Source organism: Ursus arctos, unplaced genomic scaffold (assembly GCF_023065955.2).
Source record: "Ursus arctos isolate Adak ecotype North America unplaced genomic scaffold, UrsArc2.0 scaffold_12, whole genome shotgun sequence".
NCBI classification, from domain to species: domain Eukaryota; kingdom Metazoa; phylum Chordata; class Mammalia; order Carnivora; family Ursidae; genus Ursus; species Ursus arctos.
This window is the reverse complement of record NW_026622786.1, coordinates 31,111,353-31,129,838: the sequence shown is the minus strand read 5'-3', so window position 1 is coordinate 31,129,838 and position 18,486 is coordinate 31,111,353. Positions and strand designations below refer to the sequence as shown.

The 18,486-nt window shown below is 36.2% G+C and overlaps 1 protein-coding gene across 1 annotated transcript in view; it reads right to left on the bottom strand.

Moving 5' to 3' along the window:
* Positions 1-2,330: 2,330 nt before the first annotated feature.
* ZNF644 (zinc finger protein 644) overlaps positions 2,331-18,486 on the bottom strand; it is a 139,797-nt gene continuing 123,641 nt past the window's right edge. The window contains exon 8 of the transcript XR_008958783.1: positions 2,331-18,319. The gene's annotated coding sequence lies outside the window, so the exon portion shown is untranslated. The remainder of the gene's footprint in view (positions 18,320-18,486) is intronic.

The following is an 18,486-nucleotide window of genomic DNA, read 5'->3' as shown; positions in this document are numbered from 1 at the left end:
TGTCTATGGTAAATATATGAACAAAACTAAATAAATGCGATTTTATATGGCAAAATTAAATCTTTTAGAAATTCCAGAATTATATCTTCATGCAGTGTTGAACATTGTTTCTTTTCACAAATAATTATGATTGTAGGTGAAAGATGCTTTTAATTCATATCCTTACTTGACAAAGCAAGATAAAAGTGGGCAGAATCATTCACTGGTCCCAGTAGCTTAAAAATTACACTTCTGTGAAAGCCAAAAGAATGAGTGAATCTAAATAACTTATTCTTACACCTTATTAAAATTAAAACAATTATACTTATATGACGGTCAATAAATAGAAGTGTTTGTGATTAAGACACATAGCACTGGGGCAGCTGGGTGGCTCAGTCAGTTGAGTGTCTGCCTTTGGCTCAGGTCATGATCCCAGGGTCCTGGGACTGAGCCCCAAGTTGGGCTCCCTGCTCACTGGGGCGTCTGCTTCTCCCTCTTCCTCTGCCCTGCCTCCCACTCATGCTCTCTCTCAAATAAATAAAATCTTAAAAAAAAAAAAAAAAAAGACATACAGCACTAATTGTGGTAAGTGTGACCATGCTGGACTTTTTAGGTTTCTCTTCTATTTTCTATCTTTGCAAACCAGTTATGGATTTTTAAACCCAAATCTGTGATTTGATTGAAATGCCAAAAAATATGATCTTAGTCATCATAATTTTAACTTCAAGATAATCTTTTCTGACAACATGATTCTTACCTCCAGCTCTATGCAATGTCAGGTCTGTTGCCAGCATCAGCTCCACAGAAATGATGCCATTTGGAGGAAAAATAATTTTGTTTCTTTGTTTTTTAATTTGATTTATAAAGTACACATTTAAAGCCATACTACATGTTTTGCTGCGCTTTATAACGTGTACTGTAGATTTAAATGTATTAAGGATCTTCCCTCTAATAACCAATCATAACATTAAGAATAATAAAGGATTAATAACTCTGGGTCCACTATCACCTCTATTTTAACCTCTGCCTCTTATCTTTCAGAATGCTTTAGGTTGCAAATAAAAGTTACTTCACAAAAATCTCATAGTCTCTCAATTTGTGACAACATGGATGGACCTTGAGGGCATTATTCTATGTAAAATAAGTCAGACAGAGAAAGACAAACACTGTATGACCTCACTTGTGTATGAAATCTAAAAAAACAAACTCATAGAAACAGAGGTGGTTGCCAGAGGTGGGGGGGTCAGGAGTGGGAAAAATAGGTGAAGGCAGTCAAAAGGTATAAACTCTGGGGATGTAATATCTAGTTAACAATACTTAACTGTATATTTGAAAGTTGCCCAGAGAATAATTTAAAAGTTCTCATCACAAGAAAAAAGCGTTTTGAAATTATGTGATGGATGTTAACCTAACATATTGTGGCAATAATTTTGCAACATAACAATACAACAAATAATTAGGTTGTAGATCTTAAACTAATACAATGTTATATGTCAGTTCTATCTTAATAAAATAGCAGGGGAGGGGAGTCTTGTGGTTCCTGGATTGACTGTTTTTATATCTCAGTAATATCATCAAGGATCCAGATTTTTTTCTATATTTCTCTTCAGCCATATCAGCATTTAGCTTCTCCCTTTATATCTTTCCTTCATGGTGGCAATATGGCCATATAGTTCCATGTGTCACATGCAGATAATGTTCAGCATCAGAAAAAAGGGGACATTCTTCTATTGTATCCTTTTTAAGACTTGATGAACACCTTTCCAAAAGTCTTTCTGACTTTACCTCAAGCCTCTTTCAGAGTAGTATCACAGGCCTAGTGGGGCAAGAGGAATAGACTTGTAATGATTGGATTGTTAACTAGTCTTTATCCATCCTTGGGGAATAGAGAATGGCACAGTTTCGCCTAAAGGATACCAAGCCTGAAAATAAATTACCTGGAAAAAAAGTAAGTTTCTCTTAAGAAGGAAGAGAACAGGACCACATAAACTTAAAAAATCTATTTTGATGACATTCCCTCTTAGAATCTAGCCATCATGTAAGAAGTTCAAATACTCTGAGGACACCATACTAAAGGAAGCCTGAGCTTAAAGAAGGCACCAAACAAGCAAGTGAGTGAGACCTTCTTGGACCTTCCAGGTCTGTTCAAGTGGATGCAGCCAAGTCAATAATCTAAGACAAAGGAGCAGAACTGCTTAGCCAAGCCCTGCCCAAACTCTTGATCCAAAGAATCTTGAGATAAAATGGTTGTTATTTTAAGCCTCTAAGATTTGGATTAGTTTGTTACTTAGCAATAGATAACCAGAACATCCCATAAGATGTCTTGAACAGAGACCCAATTCAAATATAAAGGTACTAATAGGTTGTAATTAAAAGATGAAAACAAATATACCATGAAAACATTAAGCATATGAAAACTGAAATTACTACATTAATATCAGACCAAAAATAGACTTCAAGACAGGGAGTCTTGCCAGAGATAATAAGTAATAATTTATAATAATAAAACAGCCAATTAATCAGAAAAACATTACAATTATAAGTGTATATGTATCTAAATCAGCTTCAAAATACATTAAGCAAAAGCTGACAGAAATAAGGAGAGAAATACATAATTCAGAGTTATAATTAAAGATTTTAATGCCCCCCAACAACTAGACCCCCCCAAATCATTAAGATTATAGAAGAACTGAGCAACACAATCAACTACCTTGACATAATTGACATTTATAGAATGCTATACCAGACAACTGCAGAATACACATTATTGTCAAGGACACATAAAATGTTCACCAAGATAGACCATATGCTAGGCAATAAAATATGTCTCAATAAATTTGAATAGACTGAAATCATATAAAGTATGTTTTCTGACCACAAAAGAATGAAATTAGAAATCAATGGCAATGGAAGATACTTCAAAAAGCCCTCAAATGTTTGGAAATTAAATAACACTTCTACTAACCCATGGTCAAAGAAGAAATCACAAGGAAAATTAGAAAATATTTTGAACTGAATGATAATGAAAATAAGGCTTTGAAATCAATTCTCTAAGTTTCTCCTTTAAGAAACTGGGAAAAGATGAGCAAATTAAACCTAGGGTTAGTAGTTTTATTTAGGAAATACTAAAGAAAATGACAAAAGCAAAAATCAATAACAGAAAAATAAAAGAGAAAATTAAAAAAATTAACAAAGTCTGGGGCGCCTGGGTGGCACAGCGGTTAAGCGTCTGCCTTCGGCTCAGGGCGTGATCCCGGCGTTCTGGGATCGAGCCCCACATCAGGCTCTTCTGCTATGAGCCTGCTTCTTCCTCTCCCACTCCCCCTGCTTGTGTTCCCTCTCTCGCTGGCTGTCTCTATCTCTGTCAAATAAATAAATAAAATCTTAAAAAAAAAAATTAACAAAGTCAACATTTGGCACTTTGAAAAAAATTAATTGATATGACCAAATTAATCAGTCAGCTAAGCTGACCAAGAAAAAAGAGAAAACACAAATTTAAGATATCAGGAATGAAAGAAGGAATATCACCACAGATCCTATAAATATCAAAAGGATAGTAAGGAAGTATTATGAACAACCATTAAGCTTTTATATATAACAACATAAATGAAATGGACAAATTTCTTTAAAAAGCTTATCAAAACTAATGTGCAATAAAATAGAAAATTTGAATAATCTTATATATATCCAAGAAATTGAATTATTACAACAAAAATGGTGTCACTGATGAATTCCATCATATCTTAAAAATAATAATGATATCAATCTTAAAATAGAAATCATTTCCAAATTCCTTTTATGAGACCAACATAACTGATGCCAAAACCTTAAAAAACATTAGAAATAAAGTTGTAAACTAGATACCCCTTATGAACATAGATGCAAAACTCATTAACAAAATATTAACAAATTAAATCCAGAAATATATACAAAAGATGCATATCATCACCAAACAAAGTTTATCCCAGGAATTCAAAGTTAGCCTGTCACTTGAAAATCAATGTAATTCAGCACATTAACAAAATAAATGAGAAAAAAACATTTAAATATCTTTATACAAAAAAGCATTTGATAAAATTTAACCCACATTCATACTAAAAATTTTCAGCAAACTAACTATAGCACCAATATATTGTGATATAAGAAATATATATTTTGGTTTCTACACATGGTTCTCAGTACAGAATCTATACAACACTTGTTATTTTCTAAGTGATAAGAGCATAAGGGCATCTTTTGTTGCATATTTAATTTTTGTTCCCAGTTCCTCAGATAGCTCCAGCGCATAAAGGTGAAATGAGTGTATTTTGTTATTCATAACAAGCTACTTTTGACCACATCTGAGTTTATGTTAATGAGGCAATTTTTGGAAAGTCCTTAGATAATCACTGGATGAGAGCTGGTTTCCAGGGAACCAACCATGTGATTAGAGGGTTGGAACTTTCATTCTCCCACACCTATCGCCACCCCCCCACGACCAGGGAGGGAAGAGGGTCTGGAGGTTAAATCATTCACCAATGGCCAATGCATTCAATCAATCATGCCTACATAATGAAGCCTCCATAAAAACTTCAAAGTATGGGGGTTTGGGAGAGGGAGTGGGAGTATGCGTGCGTGGAGGGAGGTGGGAGACCTCAAATTTACCAGGTTGGTGAACACATGGAAGTACTGAGAGGGTAGTGTACCCAGAGACAGGATGGAAGCGTTACACCTCTTCCCCCATACCTTTTCTTATGCATCTCTTCCATCTGACTCATCCTGAACTGTATCCTTTTACAATAAACTGGTAATCTGGTACGTTTCCTGAGTTCTGGGAGGCATTCCAGTGAATGATCAAACCCAAGGAGAGGGTTGATCGAAGTTCCAATTTATAGTGGTCAGTCAGATGCACAGATGATAAGCTTGTACTTAACAACTGACATCTGAAGTAGGGGGAGATAGTAAATAATGTCAGAATTAAGTTAAGTTATAGAATGCCCAGCTGGTGTCTGAAGAATCAGAGAATTGCTTAGTTTAAGGAAAAACCCACACACATATTTGGTAATCAGAATTGTCAGAAGTGAAATAATGAGAATATACTGTGGGTAAACAGAACACAGAAGAATTTTTTGGTATAGTGTCTATGAAAAATAAAAAGCTAACATCATACAAAATGGTAATGTGTTGAATACTTTCTTCATAAGATTGGGAATAAGGCCACAATGCCCACTCTTCTTGTAACATAGCTCTGAAGTTCCTACCAGGGCAATACAGCAAGGGGGAGAAAAGCATAGAGATTTGAAAGAAAAGAATATAAATATCTTTGTTCTATTTGTCGATAAATTTAATTGATTACTCAGTTAAGAAGTGTGATGGTTCGGAAACCGGGGATGTACTGTACGGTGACTAACATAATATAATAAAAAATCATTAAAAAAAAAAAAAAAAAAAAGAAGTGTGATGGTTAATTATTCGTGTCAGCTTGGCTGGGAAATGGTATCCAGATATTTGGTCTAACATTCTGGATGTTTCTGTAAGAGTATTTTTGGGCAAAATTAATGTTTAAATCAGTGGACGTTGAGGGACAGTTGGCTGGCTCAGTTGATAGAGCATGCAACTCTTGATCTCAGGATCCTGGGTTCAAGCCCCACATTGGGTATAGAGCCTACTTAAAAATAATAATAATAAATAAAGTAGTGTATGTTGAGATTGCCCTCCATAATCTGGGTGGGCCTCATCCAATCAGTTGAAGACCTGAATAGAGCAAAAGACTGCTCTCCCCCAAATAAGAAGGAATTCTGTCAGAAGATAGTCTTCAGACCTGAAGTGCAACATTAGCTCTTTCCTGGGTCTCTACCCTGCTGGCCCAACTTGCAGATTTTGGACTTGCCAGCCTCCATAATCATGTGAGCCAATTTCTTAAAATGAATTTCTCTATATATACATATACCTGATTGATTCTGTTTCTCTGGAGGACACTATTACAACAAAGTAGAAAGATACAAGGTCAAAATACAAAAATCTCAGTTGTACAGTTGATCCTTAAATAACATGGGTTTGAACTGTGTGGGTCCACTTATATGCAGTACTATAAATGTATTTTCTTTTCCTTATGATTTTCTTAATAACATTTTCTTTTCTCTAGCTTTCTTTATTTTAAAAATACAGTATGTAATGCATATAATATACAAAATACATGTTAATTGACTGTTTATATTATTGGTATGGCTTCCAGTCAACAGTAGGCTATTAGTAGTTAAGTTTTTGGGGAGTCTATGCCCCCTAACCCTTGCATTGTTCAAGGGTCAACTGTATTTCCTTCGTTTCTATTTACTAACAGAAAACAATTAGAAAATGAAATATTTAAAAATTCCATTTATAATAGCATCGAATAACATAAAATTTAGTAACTGAGTAATAAATTTAACAAAATGTATGTGAGCACTCTGTCTACACTGAAAACTACTAAACATTGCTAAAACAAATTAATAAGACCTGGAAAAATAAGGAGGCATTTCACATTTATGAACTGGTAGACTCAATGCTCTTAAGGTGTCAGTTTTTCCCAAAATTGTTGTATAGATTCAATACAATCCCATCATAATGCCAGCAGACTTTTAAAATAGAAATTGATTCCTTGATTCTAAAAGTTATATGAAAATAGAAAGGACCTACCGTGTCCAAAACAATCTTGAAAAAGAACATTACTGGAAGACTTCAATGATCTAACTTTGTGATTTATTACATATAAAGCTACATTAATAAAGGATAGTATGCTATTGTCATAAGCATAGACAATTAAACTGAAGAGAGTCTTAAAAATAGGGTCATATATAAGGTCATTTGATTTTCAAAAGAGGTCACAAGGTAATTCAATTGATAAAAATAATCTTTTTAATAATTTAGTTCCTTGGAGGAAAAGTTGATTCCAGAGTGGGGGCAAGAATAGTAAAAGGGGCTCCTGGTGGGCTACAGTTTCAGTGTGTTCCATGGGACAGGTGATTACTGTCTTCCTCCTGGCTGTGTCCCACTCTGCCTCCTGGGGCAGTAAAGCACTTCTGCTCTTTTCCCCAAGTTTCACAAAGCCTCATGGGAACAGAGCCCTGGGGAAGGTGTAAGTCTTTCTCCACAGGGTGCCCAGGCATGAGTCCTGACAAACCATGAGGAACCAAGACAAACCTGCTCATCTCCTAAACTCGGCAGGTCTCAGGAAGCAGGGGCCAGACCAACTCCTTTGCATTATCCAAGGGGGGGGGGGGGGCGGTAATTCTTCAGTAGCTAACAAAGGAGACAGGAAGAATGACTTCCAATCTCAGTTTTGCCACTAAACGTTACCTTAAGGCCACAGTGATGTTGCCCAATCCAATTCCAAATGCTTCAAGGAGAATGTGCATCATTATGGAAAGCTTTCTTTAGAGAGAGCAGCAGAGGGCACTTACACCTCCGAACACTTAGAAAACCCTCTAAAACTCTTGTCTATTACACTCAGACCTCCTCTCTTTCCCCTCCCCTCAGATTCCTAAAGGTCTGGGCTGTGGCGCTCTCCTCATGTGCCTTACCTCCAGGGCCTGTTTGGGGGCTGTTTTTTCCCAGGTGGAGTGATCCAGCCTCTTTTAGTTCCTATCACTTCTCAGCTCCAGGCCCAGCAGTAACAAGGAAAACCAACTTGGTAAGGAGAGAACACACTTTGAATTTAATATACATACGTACATATTTTAATCCTGGCACATACACACATAACCCTGAGCAAGTCATTGTTTTTCCCTGGCCCAAGAATCCTCGCCCTCCCCTTCTTCTTCTCTTTGTGCCTCTTCTCTCCCCTTTTCAGGTCACTTTATGTGAAGGCCCCACCACCTTCACTCAATACCTCACTCCAAATCAAGAACTGGGCCCTTTTTTCCCCTAAGAAGGAGATACTGTCTTCTGAGAATAATTTCTATCCTTGAGAACACCAGTCAGCACTTTATACAATTCAGGGGGAGAAAACCGAGAAATGACGAACACTTCAGACATCATTCATATTAAATACGCCCTTAACAGCATAGATTCTTTTTCTCAGCTCGCCTTAAGCCTAACCTTATTCTCAGTCTCCATGGAAAGTCTGGCCTTCACACCTTCTCTATTTGTCACAATAAAAGGCCAAGGATTTCTCTAATATTCCCAATATACAGGTTTTCTGAGACCCACTCAGTCCCTGAAGGTTTATTTTGTTTCATTTTTTAAAAACTTGGGCTAATGAGGCATGTGGCTGGCTCAGTCAGTGGAGTCTGTGACTCTTGATCTCGGGGTTGTGAGTTCAAGCCCCATGTTGGTTGTAGAGATTACTTAAAAATAAAAAAAAATCTTTATAATAATAAAAATTTAAAAAATAAACTAAAAATAAAAAAGCATGGGCTATTGATCAAAACTTTGGGGGATGAGGGACAGAGGGACAGGAAAGGGAGGGACTCTGTCGCAAACAGTTCTTTTTAGTTATGCATATGTTGGAAACATCTTTGTTTACAAAAAGCAGTCTCTGGTCAATTTTTGCCCTTTCTGTTTAGAAGTAATAGCCCAACTTATATGGCACGAGAGTCCTTGGTCTCTCACCATTAGGCCTTGGTATTCATAGCTTTGGCCACTTTCAACAAGATTCCCACTTCACTGTTAAATACCTGTTCTTACCTTGGAGCTTTACAGGTTGGTAAAATTGTTTGAGGTTCATAAGAGTGTGTTAGAAGCATCCCTGCATTTACAGGTCAACAAATTGAATTAGTATGAATTTGAGCCCCATACAGATGCTGAGCAGACCTAATGAACATTTCCTTCATGAAAGAAAAAAAAATCAAACAATTATTTTCACATTTCCTACTATTTACTTTGTAAAGTATCCCTGCAAATCACCAAATTGCCAAAATGTTTTTAAACCCAGAGAGAAGGGCTTAGAATTTTAAATAAGGTGGTCAAGGAAGGCCTTGCAGAAAAGGTGACATTTGAGTAAATACTTGAAGTGAGAAAGAGAGCCATGTAGGAATGCTGGGGAAAAGCATCCAAAGCAAAAGGAACAGCAATGTACAGGTCTGAGATAGGAATGTGCCTGTGGTGTTCAAAAGCCAACGAAGTGGCCAGAAGGCTGGAGTGGAAAAGGAGGCAGAGAGATGTTGGGGGTGGAGGATAGAGGCAGATCACATAAAGAGTTATTGCAAATTAGTTTCCCTTGACATTTGCTTCAGGTAAGACTGGAAGCCATTGGAGGATTTTAAACAGAAAAATGGTGTCATGTGAATTGTGTTTTAATAGCATGACCTGAATGCTATGTTGAGAGTAAGCTGAAAGAGGGCAAGAACAGAGAAAAGTTAGAACCCTGTTGTGATAAACCAGGTGAAAAATTATGGTGATTTTGATCAGGATAGAAACAATTAAGAGAGGGTTAGATTCTGGATGAATTTTTTACCTAACTTTTTTGAGAGGTAATTTATACAGGAAGAAATATATCCATTTAAGTGTGCATTTCTATATATTTTGACCAATTTGTGTAAACATTACCACAATCAAGATATAGAAATTTCATCACTTCAAAAAAGTTTCCTTGTGTCCCTTTGAAGTCAAAGTGTCCCACCTTCACACCAAGAAACCACCAACCTGCCTTCTGTCACTATACATTGGATTTCTTTTCTAGTTTCACATAAATTAGAACAATACCTTATTTTCTTTTTTGTGTCTGGCTTCTTTCACTCAGCTTGTTTTAGAAGTTTACTTGTGTTTATGCACATATCAGTAGTTCATTCTTTTTTATTGCCAAGTAGTAGTCCATTATTTGGATAAAGCCCAGTTTATTCAACACTGTTAATAGACGTCTGTGTTATTTCCAGCTTTGGTTTATAATGCATAAAGCTGCTATACATACTTATGTACAAGCCTTTGTGTTGTTTTTATTTCTCTTGAATAAATACCCAGGGATGTGATTGTCATAGTAAGTCAGTCATGGGTCATGGTAAGCATATAATTTTATAAAAAAACTGCCACAATGTTTTCTAAAGTGGTTGTATCATTTTACATTCTCACCAACAATGTGTGAGAGTTTGGTTGCTCTGTATCTTGGCCAATATTTATTGCCAGTCTTTAATTTTAGCCATTCTGAAGAATGTGTAGTATGTATGGTTTGGAAACATTTGCTGAACAAATCGATACTCCTCCCATCAAAAGGTGGAGGCTTATTCTCATCTCCTTGAATGTGAGCTGAATTTAGTGAGACTCCCTTTTCATTTTCATCTCTTATTTTGTAATTTATTTATTGAAATATAGTTCACATATATAAAATTCACCATTTTAAAGTGCACAATTAAGTGGATTTTAGTATATTCACGGTAATTCCAGATCATTTCTATCACATCTAAAAGAACCTCCATATCTATTAGCAGTCACTTCCATTTCCCCCTCTTCCTTCTGTACACCCCCTCCCCTCAATTGCCTCGCAGTCACTAATCTACTTTCTGTCTCTATGGATATGCCTATTCTGGAGATTTCATACATGGAATCATACGATATTTGGTCTTTTATGCCTGGCTTCTTTCATTAGCATAATGTTTTCACGATACACCCACATTTTAGCATGTGTTAGTATTTCCCTTGTTGTTATGGGTATTATTTTGTTGCATAGATATACCACATTTTGTTTATCCATTCATCAATTGGTGGATATTTGGGTTGCTTCTATGTTTTGGCTATTATGAATAGTGCTACTATGAAAATAAATGTGCAAATTTTTATGTGAACATGTTTTCAATTCTTCATTTTTGAGGAACTGCCAAACTGTTTTCCAAAGTGGCCATACCATTTACAATCCCACCAGTAATATATATGGGTTCCAACTTCTCCACATCCTTACCAACACATTACATGGTATTTTATTACAGCCATCTTAGTGGGTGTAAAGTGGTAGTTCACTGTGGTTTTGGTTTGCATTTCCCCAATGACTGAGGATGTTGACCATCTTTTCATGTGCCTATTGGTCACTTTAAAATCTTCTTTGGAGAAATGTCTATGCAAATTCTTTGTTTCCAAATTGGGTTATTTAAATAATAAAGTGTATGGGTTTTTATATATTCTGGATACTAGATCCTTATGAGATATATGATTTGCAAATATTTTCTCCCACTCTGTAGGTTGTCTTTTCACTTTCTTGATAGTGTCCTTTGATGCAAAAGCTTTTAATTCATTGAAGTCCAATTTATGCTTTTTTTTTCTTTTGTTGCTTATGTCTAAGAAACTGTCGCCTAATCCAATGTCACAAAGATTTAAACCTGTGTTTTTTTCTAAGAATTTTTGTTTTAGTTCTGATAACATTTAGGTTGTTAATCCATTTTGAGTTAATTTTTGTATATGGTGTGAGGCAGTGGTCCAAATTCATTCTTTTGCAAGAAGATACCTAATTGTCCCACTACTATTTGTTGAAAAGACTATTCTTTCCCCATTGAATGGTCTTGGCATGCATGTCAAGGGTGTAAGTTTTTTTTCCCCCAAACATATAAAATCATGCCATCTGCAAACAGAGACATTTTACTTTTTCCCCCCAGTATGAAGATCTTTATTTTTCTTCACTAATTACTCTGGCTAAAACCTCCAGTACAATCTTGAATAGAAGTTTTGAGAGCAAGTAAACATCCTTGTCTTGTTTATGATCTTCAGGGCAAAACTTTCAGTCTTTTCTGCATATATTCTGTATAATGGAATTTTCATAGATGTCTTCTATCAGATTGAGGAAGTTTTCTTATATTTCTTGTTTGTTGAATTTTTTTTATCATGAAAGGATGTATTATTTTTAGCTTTACTGAAGTATAATCATCACATAAAAATTGTATATATTCAAAGTGTACAACTTGATGTTTTGATGTAGGTACACTGTTAAATGATCACCACAAACTAATTAGCATATTCATCACCCTATCTACTTGCCATTTGTGTGTGTGTGTGTGTGTGTGTGTGTGGTGAGAACATCTAAAATTTATTCTATTAGCAAATTTCAAGTATATGGTACAGTACTGTTGACTGTAGTCACCATGCTATACATTAGAACTTTAGAACTCATTCATCTTACATTACCTGAACTTTGTACCGACATCTCCCCATTTCCCCCACCTCTGCCACTACTCTACCCTCTGGCAACCATGGTTCTATTCTCTGCTTCTAGGAGTTCAACAGTTTTAGATTTCACATATAAGGGTGAGATCATGCTGTATTTGTCTGTGTCTGGCTTATTTCACTTGACATAATGTCCTCCAAGTTCATCTATGCTATTGCAAATGACAAGATTTACTCTTTTTATTTTAAGGCTGAATAATCTTCGTGTGTGTGTGTGTGTGTGTGTGTGTGTGACATTTACTTTAACCATTTATCTGTTGAGAGACACATTTCCATATCATGGCTATTGTGAATAATGCTGCAATGAACATGGAATTGCAGATATTTTTGTGATACTGATTTCATTTCCTTTGGACATATACCCAGAAAATGAGTTGCTGAATCGTATGGTAGATCTATTTTTAATTTTTAAAGGAAACTCCACACTGTTTTCCATAATGGCTATACCAATTTACATTCCCACCAATAGTATACAAGGATTCCCTTTTCTCCACATCCTCGCCAACATTTGTTATCTCTTGTCTTTGGTAACAGCCATTCTAATCTCAGTGTGGTTTTGATTTGCACTTCCTGCTGATTAGGGATGTTGAGCATCTTTTCATGTATGTTCATATGTCTTCTTTTGATACCTGCCTATTCAGGTCCTTCACCCATTTTTTAAAGCTATTTTTTTGTTTCTGTTTTTTGTTTTCCATGAAGTTAGATGAGTTCTTCATTGAACCCTTATTAAACCCTTATCAGATACATGGTTTGCAAATACTTTCTCCTACTCTACAGGCTGCTTTTTCACTCTGTTGTTTTCTTTACTCTGCAGCATTTTAGTTAGATACAATCCCACTTGCCTATTTTGTTGTTGTTGCTGCCAGTGTTTTTGGTGTTCTGTACCCAAGATCAATGGCAAGAAGCATTTTACATATGTTATCTTCCAATAGTTTTATAGTTTCAGGCCTTACATTTAAAACTTTAATCCATTGAGTTGATTTTTGTATATGGTGTGAGATGTCCAATTCCATTCTTCTGCATGTGGATATTGTTTTTTCAACACCATTTATTGAAGAGTCCTTCCTTTCCCCATTGTGCATACTTGGCACCCTTGTTGAAGACTAGTTGACCATAAATGTGTGGACTTATTTCTTGGCTCTCTATTCTCTTCCAGTGGCCTATGTATCTGTTTTTATGCCAAAATCAAACTGTTCTGATTACTGTAGCTTTGTTATATATTATGAAATCAGGAGGTATTATACCTCCAACTTTGTTGTTCTTGCTTTTTCTGTATCTACTGAGATGATTTGGGTTTTATCTTTCATTCTATGTGTTGTATCACATTTATTGATTTGTTACATTGAACCATCCTCATATCCCAGGGATAAATCCCCCTTGATCATGGTGTGTAATCCTTTTAATGTGCTACTGAATTCAGTTTGCTAGATTTTGTTGAGCATTTTTGCATCTATATTCATTAGAGATATTGACCTATAATTTTTTTTAAAAGATTTTTTTATTTGACAGAGACAGCCAGCAAGAGAGGGAACACAAGCAGGGGGAGTGGGAGAGGAAGAAGCAGGCTCCCAGTGGAGGAGCCTGATGTGGGGCTCGATCCCAGAATGCCATGATCACGCCCTGAGCCAAAGGCAGACGCTTAACGACTGAGCCACCCAGGCACCCCTTGACGTATAATTTTCTTTTCTTGTGGTGTTTTTGTCTGGCTTTGATATCACTGTGATGCTGGCTTCATAAAATGATTTTGGAAGTGTCTCTTCTATTTTTTGAAAGAGTTTAAGAAGAATTGGTATTAATTCTTTGAATGTTTGTTAGAAATCACCTGTAAAGCCATCTGCTCCTGGAGTTTTCTTCTATGGTAGGTTTTTGGTTACTATTTCAATCTCCGTATTTGTTATTGGTCATTCAGGCTATTTTTTCTTGACCCAGGCTTGATAGGTTGTATGTTTCTAAGAATTAATCCATTGCTTCCAGAATATCCAACTTATTGACATATAATTGTTCATAACAGTCTCTTTTTACTTCTGAGACATCCACTGTGAGGTCTCCTCCTTTCATTTCTGGTGGTATTTGAGTCTTCTCTTTTTTTCTTACTCTAGCTAAGGGTTAATCTTTTTTCATCCCTTCACTTGAAGCTTATGTGTGTCCTAAAGTGAGTTTCTTGTAAACAACATGAAGTTAGATTTAGGGTTTTTATTCATTTAGTCACTTGATGTCTTTTGGTTGGAAGTTTAACCCATTTACATTTTAAGTAATTATTGATAGAGGACTTACTTTTGCCATTTTGTTAACTGTTCTGTCTTGTAGTTCTTTTATCCTTTTTCTCTTGCTGTCTTTGTGTTTTTTCTTTTCTTTTTGTGTAACTTCTATAGGTATCTTCTTCGTAGTTACCATGGGGTTTACATAAAATATATTTATAATAGTCTATTTTAAGCTCATCACTTCATTTGCATATAAAAACGTTTACCTCTCCCCCTCCACACTATATACTCTTCTTGTCACAATTTACATATATTTATATTATATAGAAGGATGCTGGATTTTGCCAAATGCTCTTTTCCGCATCTATTGAAATGATGATGGGTTTTTCTCCTTTATTCTATTAATATAGTGTAATACATAGATTTTCAAATTTTGAAACAACTTTCCATTCTTGAGATAAATTCCAATTGGTCATGGAGTATAATACTTTTCTGTGCTGCTGATTAGTTTTGCAAGTATTTTGTTGATTTTTGCATTTATATTCATAAGAGATTTGGTCTATAGTTTTCCTTTCTAATGGTGTTTTTGGTCTTGGTTTCAGCGTAACACTGGGCTCATAGAATGAGTTCTGTTACGTTCTCTCCTATTCTACTGTTTGGAAGAGTTTTGAGGATTGATACTAGTCCTTTAAATGTTCAGAAGAATACACCAGTGAAGCTGTCTAGTCCTGGGCTTTGTATTAGAAGTTGTTGTTGTTGTTGTTCGTTTTTAACTACTAACCCAATCTCTTTTCTTGTATAGGTCTATTCAAGTGTTCTATTTCTTTTGAATCAGTTTTAGTTGTTTCTAGGAATTTATCTATTTCATTTAGTTATCTAATTGGTTGGCATGTAATTGCCAATATTATCCCCCCTATAATCCTTTGTTATTTCTGTAAGGTCAGTAGTAATGACTATTTCTGATTTTAGTAATCCGAGCCTTTTTTTCTTCATCTATGTAGTTTTGTCAAGTTTGCTGACTTTTGTCAAAGATGTAACTTTTTTAGTTATGTTGATGTTCTCTATTGTATTTCTATCATCTATTCTATTATCTTCATTATTTCCTTCCTTATGCCTGTTTTGGGTTTAGTTTTCTTTTTCTAGTTTCTTATTTTATTTGACAGAGAGAGAGAGAGAGAGAGCACGTGCACACACAAGCAGGGGGAGCAGGAGAGGCAGAAGCAAGGACTCCCCACTGAGCAGGGAGCTTGATGTGGGGCTCAATCCTAGGACCCTGAGATCATGACCTGAGCCAAAGGCAGATGCTTAACTGACTGAGCCACCTAGGCACCCCCCCTTTTTCTAGTTTCTTAAGATAGGTTAGGTTATTGATTTTAGATCTTTTCTAATGTAAGCATGTATAGCTTTATGTTTACTTCCCCCCCCCCCATATATACATGTAAACTTTACATCCAGTGTGGGGCTTGAACTCATGACCCTGAGATAAAGAGTCACGTGTTCTACTGACTGAGCCAGCTAGGTGCCCCTGTGTATTCACCTCTTGGTACTTACTGCTTTTTGTGCATCCCTTAAATTTTTTATACTGTGGTTTCATTTCTGTTTATCTCAAAGTATTTTATTTCCCTTACAATTTTGTGTTTGACCCACTGATTATTTAGAAATGTGTTTATTTCCACATATTTGTGAATTTCCCAATTTTCCTTCTATTACTGATTTCTACTGAATCTTTGATTCATTCTTCTAGCTCAAATCTGTTGAGACATCCAAGTGCATTTTTAATTTATTATACTTTTCAACTTCAAAACTTCCGTTTACTTACCATTTCTATGTATTAATAGTCTATTTGTGAGACATCATTGATACTTTTCTTTAGTTCTCTAAATGGGATTTCCTTTGAACATATTTTTTAAAGATTTTATTTGACAGAGAGAGAGAGCGAGCAGCAGAGGTAGATGGAGAAGCAGACACCCCACTGAGCAAGGAGCCTGATGTGGGACTCGATCCCAGGACTGAGCTCATGACCTGAGCTGAAGGCAGATGCTTAACTGACGGGAGTCCCCCAGGGACTCTTACTTTGAACATATTTAAAGTAGTTGAATTGAGGTTTTTGTCTACAAAGTCTAATACTTAGGCTTTTTCTGGACACCTCCTATTGGTTAAAAAATTTTTTTTTTGATGAGTCATACTTTGTTTCATGGCATACCTCATTATTCGTTTTTAGAAAACTGGATATATTGACTATTATAATGTGGCAAGTCTGGAAATTAGTTTCTCTCCTTAGGGTCTGTTTTAGTGACTTTTCTGAACTAATCCCATAAAACTATATCCTTTCTTATGTGAGGCCACTGCAGTTTCTGCTTTGTTGACTTAGTGGTCAGCTAATAATTGCATCGAGATTTCCTTAAATGCCTGGAACCCACAGAATATTGACTTTTGCCAAGGGGCTTTGAATGTGTATTGAGGCATACTTACAGCACAACATCAGGCAGTTTACAACTCTGCGTTAGCTTTCTTTCTGTTTGTGCAGAGCCTCAAGGTCAACCAGAGGTGATAGCTTAGGGCCTTCTTGGGTCTTCCTGAGCATGCACACAGCACTGTGCATGTGGGTGGCCTTCTAGATTTCTATGTCAAGAGCTTTTCTAAGCCCTTATGGACACTGCATTTCCCAGTCTTTTCTTCCAAGCTTTTTCATCAAGATATTATTTGCCCCAACTGTTACCACCCCTTGCAGCAGCAACTAAAATGTCTCCCTGTAAATATTTCAACAAACACCATCTGTGTAGCAGCTGTAGCACTGGATGAGGTCTGAGTCAGGTAATATAGGTAAAGCTTCTGTTTTTCCACAAAGCCACCAGACAGTTCAAATAATGACAATTCTTTGTGAATGGAGTCCACTCTGCTCCCCAAGGTACCTAGAAGGCAGGCTGTTATTTTCAGGCTACTGCTAAGTTGCAGAGTAAGAAAAGGTGACACTGTTTCCACCCAGCTTTTTCTTGAGACACTTATTCTTGGAATGAGTGATAAATGGTGACAGTCACCATTTTGGAAGAATGCCCAGAACATATGGAGGGGCTACATAATGATTTCAAGACAACAGCCCAGCCAAAGTCCAAGCTGACAGCTAGTATTAAACACCAGACATACGAGTGAATGAGTTTTCAGCAGATTTGCCACTGAGCAGCCCTAGTTAACAGTAACTAGGAGACGACTGAGTATTCCCCTACTGAGCCCTGCTCAAATTGCAGTTTCAAGGCTAAAAACAATGTTACTGTTTTATCATTTATTTAATAAAAATTGTATATATTTAAGGTGTAAAACTTGGTGTTTTGACATACACATACATAGTGACATGATTACTAGAGTCAAGGGAAAAAACATATCCATCTCTATATATAATTACTCTTTGGTGGTCAGAGCACCTGAAATCTATTTTCTGAGCAAATTTCCAGTATTCAATACAGTATTACTAGCTATAGTCATCATGTTGTACATTAGCTTTCCAGACTTGTTGATCCTATAGGACTGCAATTCCTTTGACTAACACCTCCCCATTTTCCCCACTTGGTAACCACCATTCCACTTTCTACTATGTATCCAATTTTTTTTAGGCTCCACATGTAATAAGATCATGCAGTATTTTTCTTTCTTCGTCTGGCTTATTCCACTTGGCATAATGTCCTCCAGGTTCATCCGTGTTGTTGCAAATGGCAGGATCTCCTTTTTAAGGTTAGATGATATTCCATTCTTATTATAATGGATGACATCCATTATATTATAAAGTATTTTATATACATATAAAATGTATATATTAATATATACACACATATATAATAAGATCTGTTAGCAAACACAGAAAGCTGGTCTCAAATGACCCAGAAACCATGGATGAGAAGTGGCAGGAATAACACGTCGGTGGTTCTCTTCAGAGTTCATATCCCACTTGTGCCCAGGAGGTGGGCCAGGGCAAGGCTGGCACAGCCAGGCCCAAATGCTTGCTTGAAGACCCCCATTGACTCTCTTGCTATAGGGTGGTGGAGGACCTGTGAATAACAACACAGGTCAAAGTTACATTGTGGGTGGGAGACTCCGAAGCTGGGGAAGTTTTGCACGGTCACTGCAAAAAGACTGGCTAATACTCACCAGCATGTGACTGTTGTTGATCTTTTTTAAAGTTACCGTCCTGCAGATTCTTAAAAATGAAAAACAC